Here is a 12,730-nt window from a genome sequence, read left to right on the forward strand (position 1 = left end):
GCAATTATGACTTGGTCAAAGCCGCACTGATTTCTAAAGCAGTGCATGCACTACTGCAGATGCGACTTGCATAGACATCATTTAAGTAGGCTACTCTATGCACTAGAAATGCTGTAAAAATATACTTGACCCTTTTTCAAAATAACATCAAGCCACACAGTGCCACAGCACTGTGAATTTTGGTGCATGTGAAAACACGCACATCAGCAGCTGCTTGAGGGTGTCATTAACAATTAATGGCACTGCTAGGTATCTGCTAAAGGGCAGCACATTTCTGTGGTGTCAGAAAAGTGATTTTGCATGCGTTCCCAACTCGCAAAAATATGGAAATAGGCTAAATGTCTCAATTACATTGGTGGTCAGTGTATATATTTTCATTACATTTGGGCATGGAGTAGAATCCTTTTATTCACACTAGTGGTCAGTGTGAATGTCCTTCTTACATTGGTGGTCACTATGAATGTTCATATTTCATTAGTGGTCAGTTTAAATCCCCTTTACATTGGTGGCCAGTGTAGAAACTCCCCTTTATATTGGTAGTCGGTAAAAAATCCTAACTTGCATTTGTGGTGAGCGTTGAATCCTCCCTTACAAGGGTGGTTCATGTAGAAGCCCCCCTTAAATTGATGAGCAATGTAAATTCCCCCTTCCATTTGTGGCCAGTATAGAATGTATTTGTCAGGAATGGACTGGCCAGCAATGGTGGGACTCACCTGCCTTTTGATCTGCAGTACCAGGGCTGGCCAGCGGGTGCTCCCAGCAATCAGAGACTCAACCTTTCAGCCAGCTAACACCTGGAACTGATGATACTGGTGTATTTAAGGGATGGCCAGACTTGCAGACTCTGCCTTGGTGTTGTGTTTGTCCTGGGCCCTGTATCTGTCCTGCATCCTGTATCCTGTTCCTGCTCTCTGTTCCTGTCTGATTCTCTGCTGACCCTGTTCTGATCCCTGGCTTGTGACCCTGACCATCCCTCTGCCTGACCCTCTGTACCACGCTGCTTGCTACCTGTTCTGATCCCTGGCTTGTGACCCTGACCATCCCTCTGCCTGACCCTCTGTACTACGCTGCTTGCTACCTGCTGAACCTGGCCTGTGACCCCGACCATCTCCGCTTGCTCCCCCTGTACCTACCTGCCCTATTGATATTGACCCGGCCTGCCTGACGACGCTTGCTTGTTTGTACTGTTATCTGTGGGTGGTTGGTTTGGTTTGTTTGCACTGTATTATGTTTTAGTATTGCACTGCATTTATGGTTGTATTGATAGTGTTAATAAATTACATTGTTTATCACATATCTGAAGTCTGCGTTTCCCTGCGTCAGTCACACATCTCTGGTCACACCTGGGAGCCCTGACAGTATTGCTTGTTGGTGTAAAATATCCCATTACATTGGTTGTCAGTGTAAATTCTTCATTACATTAGTGGTCAGTGTAAATTTCCCTTTACATTGGTGGTAAGTGCAGAATTGCCCTTACAATCTCTTTTTACATTGGTCATCATTGTAAATCCCCCCTAATATTGGTAGTAGGTGAAGAAATGTCACCTCCCATCCCCATCCAGCACTGCTACTGATCCCACCCATCCAAAGCACTGTCACTGATCCCATGCCCCAAATCACTGCCACTGACCACATTCCCCCAAGCACTGCCACTGATCCCATCCCCCACCAGCACTGTCACTCATCCCATCCCACCAGCACTGCCACTTAACTCACCCCCCACCACTGAAACTCATCCCAACCCCCCTTCCCCACCACCACCACTGCTACTGATCAAATCAACCCCCTGGAACTGCCACTGATCCCTGGAGTCCTAGGATCCCTAGGAGTTTTCCATCTAATAGTGGATCCCCTCATCTTCTCAGTTCATGGTGTGCAGGCAGTGAGGACATGATGCTGTAACCTTCAGCAACCAATCAGTGAGATGGAATTAAGTGCTGTAACCTCTAGCAACCAATCAATGAACTGTAATGATGTGCTGTAACCTCTAGCAATAAATAACTAAGTGGTAATGGTGCACAGTAACCAACATCAACCAATCAGTGAGCAGTAATAATGTGCAGTAACTTATAGCAACCAATCAGTGAGTGGTAATGATCTGCAGTAATCTCTAGGAAACAATCAATAAGCAATAATGATGTGCCTTAACCAATCAGTTAGCAGTAATGATGTGCAGTAACCTCTAGCAGCCAATCGGTGAGTGGTAATGATGTGTATTAACCTCTAGCAACCAATCAGTGAGAGGTAATAATGTGTTGTAACCTCTAGCAACAAATCATATTTGTCATTAAAAGCCCCAAATTCCCTGCTCCCTAAAAATGTGTGCAGGAATAGTGGAGACCAAATCTCTACATTTGAAATGAATAGCATATCTGTTATCAGAACTTGATCCTCAAGCTCAGATATTCCTGCTTCTTGGTAGAGATGTCTTATGAGTCCATACGGCAAGTACTCAGATTAATGGTCCACACAATGTATTATAAGAGATGTGTATCAAGGAAGTACAAGGAAGCACAAAGCAACCTCTGTTAACAACATGCAGTCTTTGGAAGAAAAAAAAAAAACAGGACAAGCAGGTGGCAATGCTTATTGAGGAAAAACTGTTTTTAGAGATAATGAATAAGAAACTAGTCATAAATGACCCTAACCGTGGTGCAACACCTCTTCCCTTTAGACCAGAGGCAATGCCTACCTAATAACAGAGAACAAGTACTGAAACATTTATTTTCACATGGACATAACTACCTAAAAAAGCCAGAGATGAGAGACTACTTCTTTTCTTACATGGAAAAAATATGTGAGAATGTCAAGCAGAAAAAACTAGAACTATTAACCACCTGCCCTCCAGAGAATTTACCCCCCTTCCTGGCCAGGCCATTTTTTGTATTATGGTGTTGCGTTACTTTAACTGACAATTGCGCGGTCATGCAACGCTACACCCAAATGAAATTTACATTCTTTTTTTCCCAGGAATTGAGCTTCCTTTTGGTGGTATATGATTACCTGTTTTTATTTTTTGTGCCAAAAAAAAGGACCAACAATTTTGAGAAAAAAACAAAATATTTTTACTTTTTGCTATTAAACATGTCCAGTAAAATTTTTTTAAAAAATCACATTTCATCATAAATTTAGGCCAAAATGTATTCTGCTACATGTCTTTGCTAAAAACATCTGTGTAAATTAATCGGTTTACGTGAAAGTTATAGCATATATACTGGGATTTATTTTTTATTTTTACTAGTAAAGGCGGCGATCAGCGACTTATAGTGGAACTACATTATATGGGACTGCAGCTAGCATTCTGACACTGGAGGGAACTGACTTGGTGTCACTGACATCCTCAGTTACAAATATTATTAGTTACAAATATTATTAAAACTACATTAAGCTACTACATCCCCCAGACGAAGCTATGTTTTTCCCTGTGGCGCAACGCGTTGGGGAGGGGCAGTGACGTCACCATGTATCGGATCATCATTACGGCGAGTACTGACGGAGTGTGTCAACACTCCTGCGAGGCTGATCATTACCGCATCCTGCGGCTCAAATTTCATTATATGCGTGCTTATTGTTGGAATAATGTGAATGCAATATGGGAGCACATTAAAGAGTGTTTATATATACCTTGGATAAGGCACCATATTTCTCATTTTCTTTCTTCTATGGGTCATATGAGGATATATTGAGCATTGGAGTGAGGAGAGGCTCTAGGAGGGAGGAATCCTTATGTCTACATAGGCTCAGAGGACGATCCGTAGTACTCCATCCATATCACCATAAGCGGCTTAAAAGGAGAGTATATTATCGGCATCTTCTCCCTGCTGAACTTTAAAAACTTTTTTTTGCATATTTTTGTTGCTGAACTTTATGAATTTATATAAATTTTAACATAATTTTTATTATATTTATTTTTTGCTTTGCACTATTTGCACATTGGACTTTATGAATTCATTTTTAATGAGATACTTATAATTAATTTTGGTTTACACATTTACACAGTAAACCTTATGGATTTAATCACACACTTCGTATTTTTATGTTTTACTAAACACTGTGGTAATATAATTAGATTAATTCAGGTAATGCAGTTGTTAAGTTGACATTGACACAGTATATATTAATTAATGGTACATTTTTAAAAAAAAAATATATAGTATCGGCACGGTAATATTAGAGCGCGGTTAATTATTCATTATTTTTACGATCCTCAGTTATACCAATACAGTGATCAGTGCTAAAAAAAAAATCATTGACACTGTACTAATAGCACTGGGCAGGAAGGGGTTAACATGAGGGGCATTCAAAGAGTTAACTGTGTGCTGTTTTACTATAAGCTGTGTCTGTGTGCTTCATTGTAAGCACAATGCTTTGCATGGCTGTGCTGTGCACAGCCATCCAAAGCAGTGTGTACAAGCTGACAGGGAGAACTGTTCTCTCCGTCGGAGATCCTCAGCAATCACCGGATGCCGGCGAGTAATCACCAGCCGGGGCCTACCCAGGAATGCAAACTCATGTATATATACGTGATTTTGCGCACCCGTGCCTGCTGCCTTAGTAGTATTTCTGCTATAGGGCGCTCGGAAAGCAGTTAAAGACTCTGAAGAGTGCTGGTTCATGCTAATATTTGGAGTATATCATCCTATAAGCCAATTCAGGCTAGATTAGTATTTAAAATTTGAGGGTGTCTCCCTAAAAAATTTGTTTTTTACAGGGCCAGACTTTAACACCAAACACGCGATTCTTGATCAAAATAGTCTATTGAGAGTAAGTGACTGCCTTAGGGAAGCAAAATTGTAATCATATGAGAAGAAAAACCCTCTTATAGTTCCTGGTTATCATCACATTGATTCTTTGTTTGTGCTGCATGATCACCATTACATCACTACCTGGTCAGGGGCGGACTAACCATTTGGATAAACTCGGGCACTGCCCGAGGGCCCGGGGTCAATAGAGGCCCCATGAGATGCCCTTGGTACCTTTTTCATAGGCTTTTTTGAGTTTGGGCAAGGACACAGGGGCCCCATGATCCCCTATTGCCCAGGGGCCCCATGAGTTGTCAGTCCGCCCCTGTTCCTGGTGGAAGTATCTTGAATTTTGTCTTGGATGCCACCTGGTGATCAAAGACCCCTATCTCTTATAACTTTTATAGAAATGTTTGGCCCTACTATTCCAACATATTTCCCAGGGTCCCTCTCTGCCAAAAAAAAATAACAGATGCATTCCAGGAAATCCAAACTTGGTTTTCAGAGCACATGGGAAGAAGGAACATTTGCAGGCCAGCCATCATCTGTGGTACATGATCAGTGGAGGATTTCATCTTTGTTCCTTCTTAGTAGCAGCACCGCTGATAAAGACTGGACTTTACCTGCAACCAGAATCTGTCACACACAAACAGTAGCTGTATAAGAAACAATTTTTATTGTTTCACCCCACCCTGTTTTTCTTAATAATACTTCAAGATTTGCATGTAAAGTCTGGCTTACTGGAGAATAGGTTTATGTGCATGTCAAGCTTCACACAGGCCATAGGGCAACGTGTAACAAAGACATAACAACTTACATTATTAATATTTAATTCTGGTTTTCTGGCCTAATTTAGATATTTTCACATAAGTGTAATTTCCCAACTTAAGCAGAAAGAAGTGTCTTGTCATTTAGAAAATAATGGTAAGCACTATCAAATATTTAGCTAATGAAATGTAAATGCTGTTACTTTATTGTAATGATGTCTTATAAATGAGATGCTGAATAATGATTTGTATGTTTATACTAGGGAACACTTGAAAACTACTTGATTATTCTACAAGGATGCTATTTCCAAAGTTGATTTTGATATACCCATGAAAAAATAGATATTTTCTTTGCATAACTCCTTCAAGTAATGTCATGGGATCTAATTTACCAAGCTGGGCTTTGGCCAAAACCAACAGATAGGAAAATTGCACAGGCCAGTATTATCTTAATTAATTATTATTCCTCTATGATATATAATAGCATGCAGGCTCTTCCTGATCAGGTGCTAGCACACTACTTATTTTAATAAGTATGGTACAATAGTGTATTTTATTGTTATAAAATAATATGTAATCCTGGTAATAAAAATCCAAAATACTTCTAGAACAAGCACATCTTTTCTGTGCTCAACCCCCAGAAAATGATCAAATGGACAAACGTTTGCCAGAAGCTGCCGCTATTCCATGTGGTAAAACTCTGGAAAATGTAATTTGCAGATTTCGGTATGGTGGACAGGACACTTTGGAATTCACAGCTATAATAAAGGCTATCCATGGTTGATCGATAGTATACATTAGTTGATCACTGCCTAAAAGTGTACTGTAGCTATAGCAGAAATAGAGTAGGTAATTTATACGGTGATGACAATAGCAGCAGACCTTCTTTGGTGACATCGTATATAAAAAAAGTCAATCCCAAAGTTTAACTTCTTAACACTTTTTAACCATTAAATTGGTGCTAGTGCTGTAAGTGTATGCTATTATTTAAATTATGTATGATTGTAGTACATGCATGCAAACATGCATGAGCTTGTGTAAACTGAGATACACGAGGATCTTTCCTGACATCAAACGGCTGCATAAAGCTGGGTATACATTTATTGAAAGTTTGCTGGTTTAGCAGGAACCTGACAAATTTCAGTACATGTGTAGCCCTGTCTGTTTAACAGAAGCTATTCATTAGACCAGATTCCGTCAAATGGTCCTGCTTGAAAATCAGATATCAATCAGCTGTTGCAGCCATTGCCTGTAGCTCTGATCAGTGTATTCTGATGAGAGGAGTAAGAATACAATAGTGTAGCTGGTGAAATCCCTGCATCCACATCCCTTGTATTGATGTGGGAATCTGTGAGTTTTCTTTATCATTCAATCTGCTGGTTTTTAATGAAAAAATCTGCATGAACACCCTGCAAAAGTGATACTAAAGGTTCACTTTTTTTATATAATAAGAAACATCGATTTGCAAAGAGCAGCCCCAATGCTCCTATTCTGGGGTCTCCGGCTGGTGCTCCTGGCTCCTCCTCCCTGCTGAGTGCCCCTAGAGCAAACTGCTTGCTCTGGGGGCACTTGTGCGTGCTCATTAACAAGCCACTTCTGTGTGTCTATGAGACGCACAGAGCGCTCCTCAACACGGCCTCCTCCCTTTCCTCAGTGGCTGTGATTGACAGCAGCCAGAGCCAATGGCTCCCACTGCTGTGTCCCAGCCATTGAGGAGGGAGAGACCCGGGATGCCCACATCTTTCGTGCACAGTGCTGGATCGCAATCAGGCTCAGGTAAGTAATAGAGGGGCTGAGGGGAGAGCTACGCATTGAAGGTTTTTTACCTTCATACATAGAATGCATGAAAATTAAAAACCTTCAGCCTTTAGAAGCACTTTAATAACAAGAGCTAGCCTAAGCATTATTTAGTTATAGGTACTGTGTAGTTTCAATAAAGTCCCCCCTAAAACATAAACATTATTAAGATATTTTTGGCCAATTTGCTTGATGCAGTCAGACATTGTACAGACATTGTTTGGAGCTCTGTAACTCAATAAAAAGATAAGCATTCGGCAATACATTATGTCATGTTGCAATGGATGCTGAGTACTGCTGATGTCAGCCTACATTGATGATGAAGCCTTTTGTTAATTTTAATACAGTCCAATCTCTCCTTCTAAAGGCTAAGAATGCTAGTGATTTTACATGGCCAATTGGTTCTCATGTTTATATAACCTAAAAGTTTGGAAAATTAGAATTTATGTCACTAATCCATGCCCTGTTTGATTTAGCATGGCATAATTTTGTGAGAGCGCTAGTGCAGTAAAATCTAGCAGAGAGAAAATAAATATTTTAGTCTACTAAATTGCATATTTATTTTCCAAATGAATGACCTGTTTAAATTTCATCCTATCAAATCAGTACATTTTGATACTGAGACTTAATGTTGGTATAATTCAGTGCAGAGGATCCTGGCACAGAAGGCAGCGATAAATAAATAAGGGCTAGGTTTACACATAAAATGTTGGATTTACGCTTGGGGAAGGGGGGAAGTGTTAAGATTACAGAGATGGTGAAGGTGGGAGGGTGAATGTTAAGCTGGCCATACACTGTTAAAATTTAATTTAAGAAATGTTTGTTTTCAAAATGTTCAATCCTCTTTTTAAATGTTAATAGGGACAAATTGTCTTTCTTTTTACTGTAGTGACGAGAAAATTCAAAGGTAGATAGATGTTTTTCTATCATTTCTCATCTGAAAAAAACATAATTTTGTTTGTTAATGTGCTCCTTAGTCTGGAAAAATGTGATGTGAAATGATGTGAAATTAAAATTCTGCGAAAAAATAATTATTTAACCACTTCTCACCGGCCATACTCATATATGTGGCCACTTGGCAAATAGGCATCCCTATGTAAACACTTTACTGTGCTGAAAGCATGCTCCCTGTGCGCTCCCAGCACAGTAATCAGCGGGTACTGAAAAGCTCTTGATGCATACTTGTTGTAACAAGCATGTTACTGGGAGCTTTCCAATCACGTGACTGCCAACCACATTGGTCACATGTTTGGAATGCTTGCCTCCATCTCCCAACATTTAGGACCTCTTAAAGGGCAGGGAGGCAGCAGCTGGAAGGGGTTAAATGAATTTATTTATATATATATATATATATATATATATATATATATATATATATATATATTGGGAAACTAAAGTGGAATCTGGTCCACATTTTCTGGGCCAATTTGGCAGTGTGGAATCTGAGCTGGGTTTTGATAAAGCAAACCTTAAAGAGGATCCAAACCCAGCCTTTGGGTACTAGCAGAGCTCTAGGGCACATCTGGGCATGAGAAGATCTCCTGAGCATGCTCACACATGGCAACAGGCTGGAAATTCCAAAATAGCTGTCTTTTGCACATTGTGCAGAAAAGTCATATGTGTGCAAATGTGTTGGGGGGCTCTGTTGGAGCTCTGTGCACATGCAGATTTATGGAGGGGAGCAGTAGGGTGCAAAATAAATCCTGCCCAGGAGAGAAATGTATAACTTAATAAAAAAAATGAAAGTCCATCAACAAGAGAGGGAGAGGAAAGGAGGCAGGGCAAAATTAAAGTTAGTTTAGGGTGAAGATCCACTTTAATGCCTAAGAGCAATTTTCTTACTAAAACTGGTTTTGGAAAAATTGGGCCTTCATTTCTTGGTTAAATGATAATGGATATCTCTTGATTTTGTTTTTATTATCGAAGGAAAACTGGCGCAAAATAGTAAAAAAAGACTTCAATAGATTTTAGTCATATATTTTTTGCCATTGCCATGACTCCTTCAGTAAATTCACTGAACACAAGCAACACAAGAAACCCATTTAATATAGCTAATAATCTATTCAAGTAATAGGGCTAGGCAATATTTTTTAATGGTGTTGTACCAAAATGAGTTGACTGTCTGATAAACAATTTTTCTGAATTTCACACAAACGTTGCAATGAAAATCAAATCATTTTTGGACAGCTTTAGTGTCAAAGGGTGGGTTAATGTAAGGGTTGCAAGGAAGAAGGAAAAATCGGTTTAGAGTTACAGGGATGGGCAGGAATGCAGTTACACGCAGGGAAGTGTTAGGGTTATAGGGAGGGTTAGAGTTACAGAGAAAGGGAGTGTAAGGATAGCAGGAAGGGGGAGTGTTAGGGTTAGGAATACAAGATGGAAGAGGGTTAGAATTACAGGGTAGGAAAGTGTTAGGGTTATGGTTACAGGGAGGGTAAGTGTTAAGGTTACATGGCTGATGAATGTCTGGGTTAGGATTAGAGGGAGGATAGTGGTTAGAGTTACATTGAGTGGAGATGTTATGATTTAGGTTACAGAAAGGATGAGTGTTAGGGATACAGGGCAGGCGAGGGTTAGAGTTTCAGGAAGGGGGAGTATTAGGGTTGGGGTTAAAGGGATGGTGAATGTTTGGATTAGGGTTACAGGGAGGATGAGGGTTAAAACTACAGGTAGGAGGAGTCATAGGGTTAGGGTTACAGGAAGGGTGAGTGTTTGAGTTGCAGGAATTTAAGTGTTAGGGGGGGTCTTAAGGTAGGGCATAACTCTCAGCACCCAAAGCTCTGTATAAAACAGTCCAATGCTGAACCATTTATATAGTGTTAGTATGATGCCAATGACTTTAACATACCTTAGTCCCACTCCTATCAGTACCTCAGACAGAGAAGCATACAGGAAAATGTCTCTACCGCAGTCATATTGTCACACACATAGCCAAGCTGAATATAATGCTCTCAAAGGGAAATATGTTCATGAAAAAAAGCAAGTACACTGAGACAAAGGTAATTCCATTGTTTATACTGCTAATTTGTACTTTAAAACAGAACCAAATTATTTGTTTTACTAAAAACCGTTAATAATGAAGAACAGCACAATGCAGCAAGTAATCAGCATCGTGCAGATGAATGATTATTTCTAGAACAATGATTGGAAACCCTCATACAATTAGATGGAAAGACATTTATTTTGTTTTATTTTAATCTCCCTCCTGTTTGATTATGTATTTCTTTGATACATGAAAGCTGATTTAACAGGAAGCAAAACATATCTTAAAGATTACCCTGATAATGCTAATATGCCCTAGAAAATTGAGGCCAGCTGGGAAATTGAAAGGGTGGCAAGTGGAACCAAGTCGTATTAAGTTGGCATCATACCAGTCACTGGCATGGCATAACTGACAGTTGTAGCATCTGGGAAGCTGTTGATAAGAAAATCCTTTTAAATGTTATGCCATTTTTTCTTAAATTAAATCTATAATGTGTTAATATGTGGCATACAAATGTCTTTTTGACATTCCACTATAGTTAAAAATAACAAAAAATAAAAAGCATGAAGTAAGTACTGCATGAGAATCATACAAAGGAACAGCTTTTCCATCTCCACAGTGGCCATTTTTACATTTACTAATAAGTGAAAATATTTTAGTAATTTCTGAAGAAAGCTTTTGCACCTTGCCTTTCAATTCAGTTGGTAAACTGACCAAATTTCTGCCTTTGTGTACAGATTTGATTTCTTTTTTAATCCAACTGCATGGATAGTGATAAAAGTGGACCTTAAGCTAAACATAGTTTACTATCTCCTGTGCAATACTTGCCTGGAAGCATATTCTAGTGTTTCTTTGTCAAAAATCAGGATTTGAACCAAGAATGGTAGCATTTTTGTTTGGGTACACCTAACCAATCAGTAGACAGTTGCTCTCTATTGTAAAATACACTCATCGGCCTCTTTATTAAGTGCACCTGTTCAATTTCTTGGTAACACAAATTGCTAATCAGCCAATCACATGGCAGTAACTCAAATCATTTAGCTATCTAGACGTGATGAAGACAACTTACTGAAGTTCAAACTGAGCATCAGCAAGGGGAAGAAAGGGGATTTAAGTGATTTTGAACGTGGCATGGTTACTGGTGCCAGACAGGCTGGTCTGAGTATTTCAAAAACTGCTGATCTACTGGGATTTTAACACACAGACATCTCTAGGGTTTACAGAGAATTGCCTGAAAAAGAGAAAATATCTAGTGAGCATCAGTTGTATGGGCAAAAATGCCTTGTTGATGTCAGAGGTCAGGGGAGAATGGGCAGGCTGGTTCGAGATGATAGAAAGGCAACAGTAACTCAAATAACCACTCGTTACAGCCAAGGTATGCAGAATGCCATCTCTCAAAGCACAAAAAGTTGAACCTTGAAGCAGATGGGCTACAGCAGCAGAAGACCACAGCAGGTGCCACTCCTGTCAGCTAAGAACAGGAAACAGAGGTTGAAATTCGCACAGGATCACCAAAATTGGACAATAGGAGGTTGGAAAAAATGTTGTCTGGTCTGATGAGTCTCAATTTCAGCTGCGACATTCAGATGGTAGGGTCTGAATTTGGTGTAAACAACATAAAAGCATAGATCCACCCTGCCTTGTATCAACGGTTCATGGATGTGCAGCTGACAAATCTGGAGTAACTGCATGATGCTATCATGTCAGTATGGACCAAAATCTCTGAGGAATGTTTTTATGCCACAAAGAATTAAGGCACTTCTGAAGGCAAAAGGGGGTCCAACCAGGTACTAGCAAGGTGAATCTAATAAAGAAGCCAGTGAGTGTATATGACCCACCACCTCGACAGCTGTGTTTGGGTGGCAACAGTCAGAGGAGGCCTGCAACGTCTGACAGGTAAGCATTAAACAGATTTTTTGCAGTTCAGATTATAGAACAGCTGAGGGTATAAAATAGGACAGAAATATCAAGTTTAAAATTGGATATGGAGAGTGATAAGAATCTTATCTTTATTCAGTAGAAAATCTTTGTATCAGTGAAAAGGAGCAGATGGTGAAATGTATTTATTTTACTGAAATGTATTGGAGTCCATGGGGAAGGCGAAAGAAAATGTTTTTCCAAATATGTTATTGGTATTTATTAATAATAACAAATTCAACATAGAAACAGGTTCGAAATCTAGAATGCTGAAAAAGTTGGCTTCAAACTCTTGAACATACAAACAATGAAAAGGCAACTGCTGTACTGCAGTTTGACAATGAAGATAGATAGAAAGGGTAACATTCTCTCACCCAGCTGCATTAATTCTCCCCATATACATACTATCATGTGGTCAGACATCCAGGGCAGCCAGCGCCAATGTACCCAATGAGCCACTGAGGACTTCAGTAAGGTATCATTTGGTGAAATGGGAGCATGATGGTTTGAAAGTCCTCATTGTG

This window comes from Staurois parvus, unplaced genomic scaffold, assembly GCF_062004578.1.
Source record: "Staurois parvus isolate SC_StPar_1 unplaced genomic scaffold, SC_StPar_1.0 ptg000155l, whole genome shotgun sequence".
Taxonomy (NCBI): Eukaryota; Metazoa; Chordata; class Amphibia; order Anura; family Ranidae; genus Staurois; species Staurois parvus.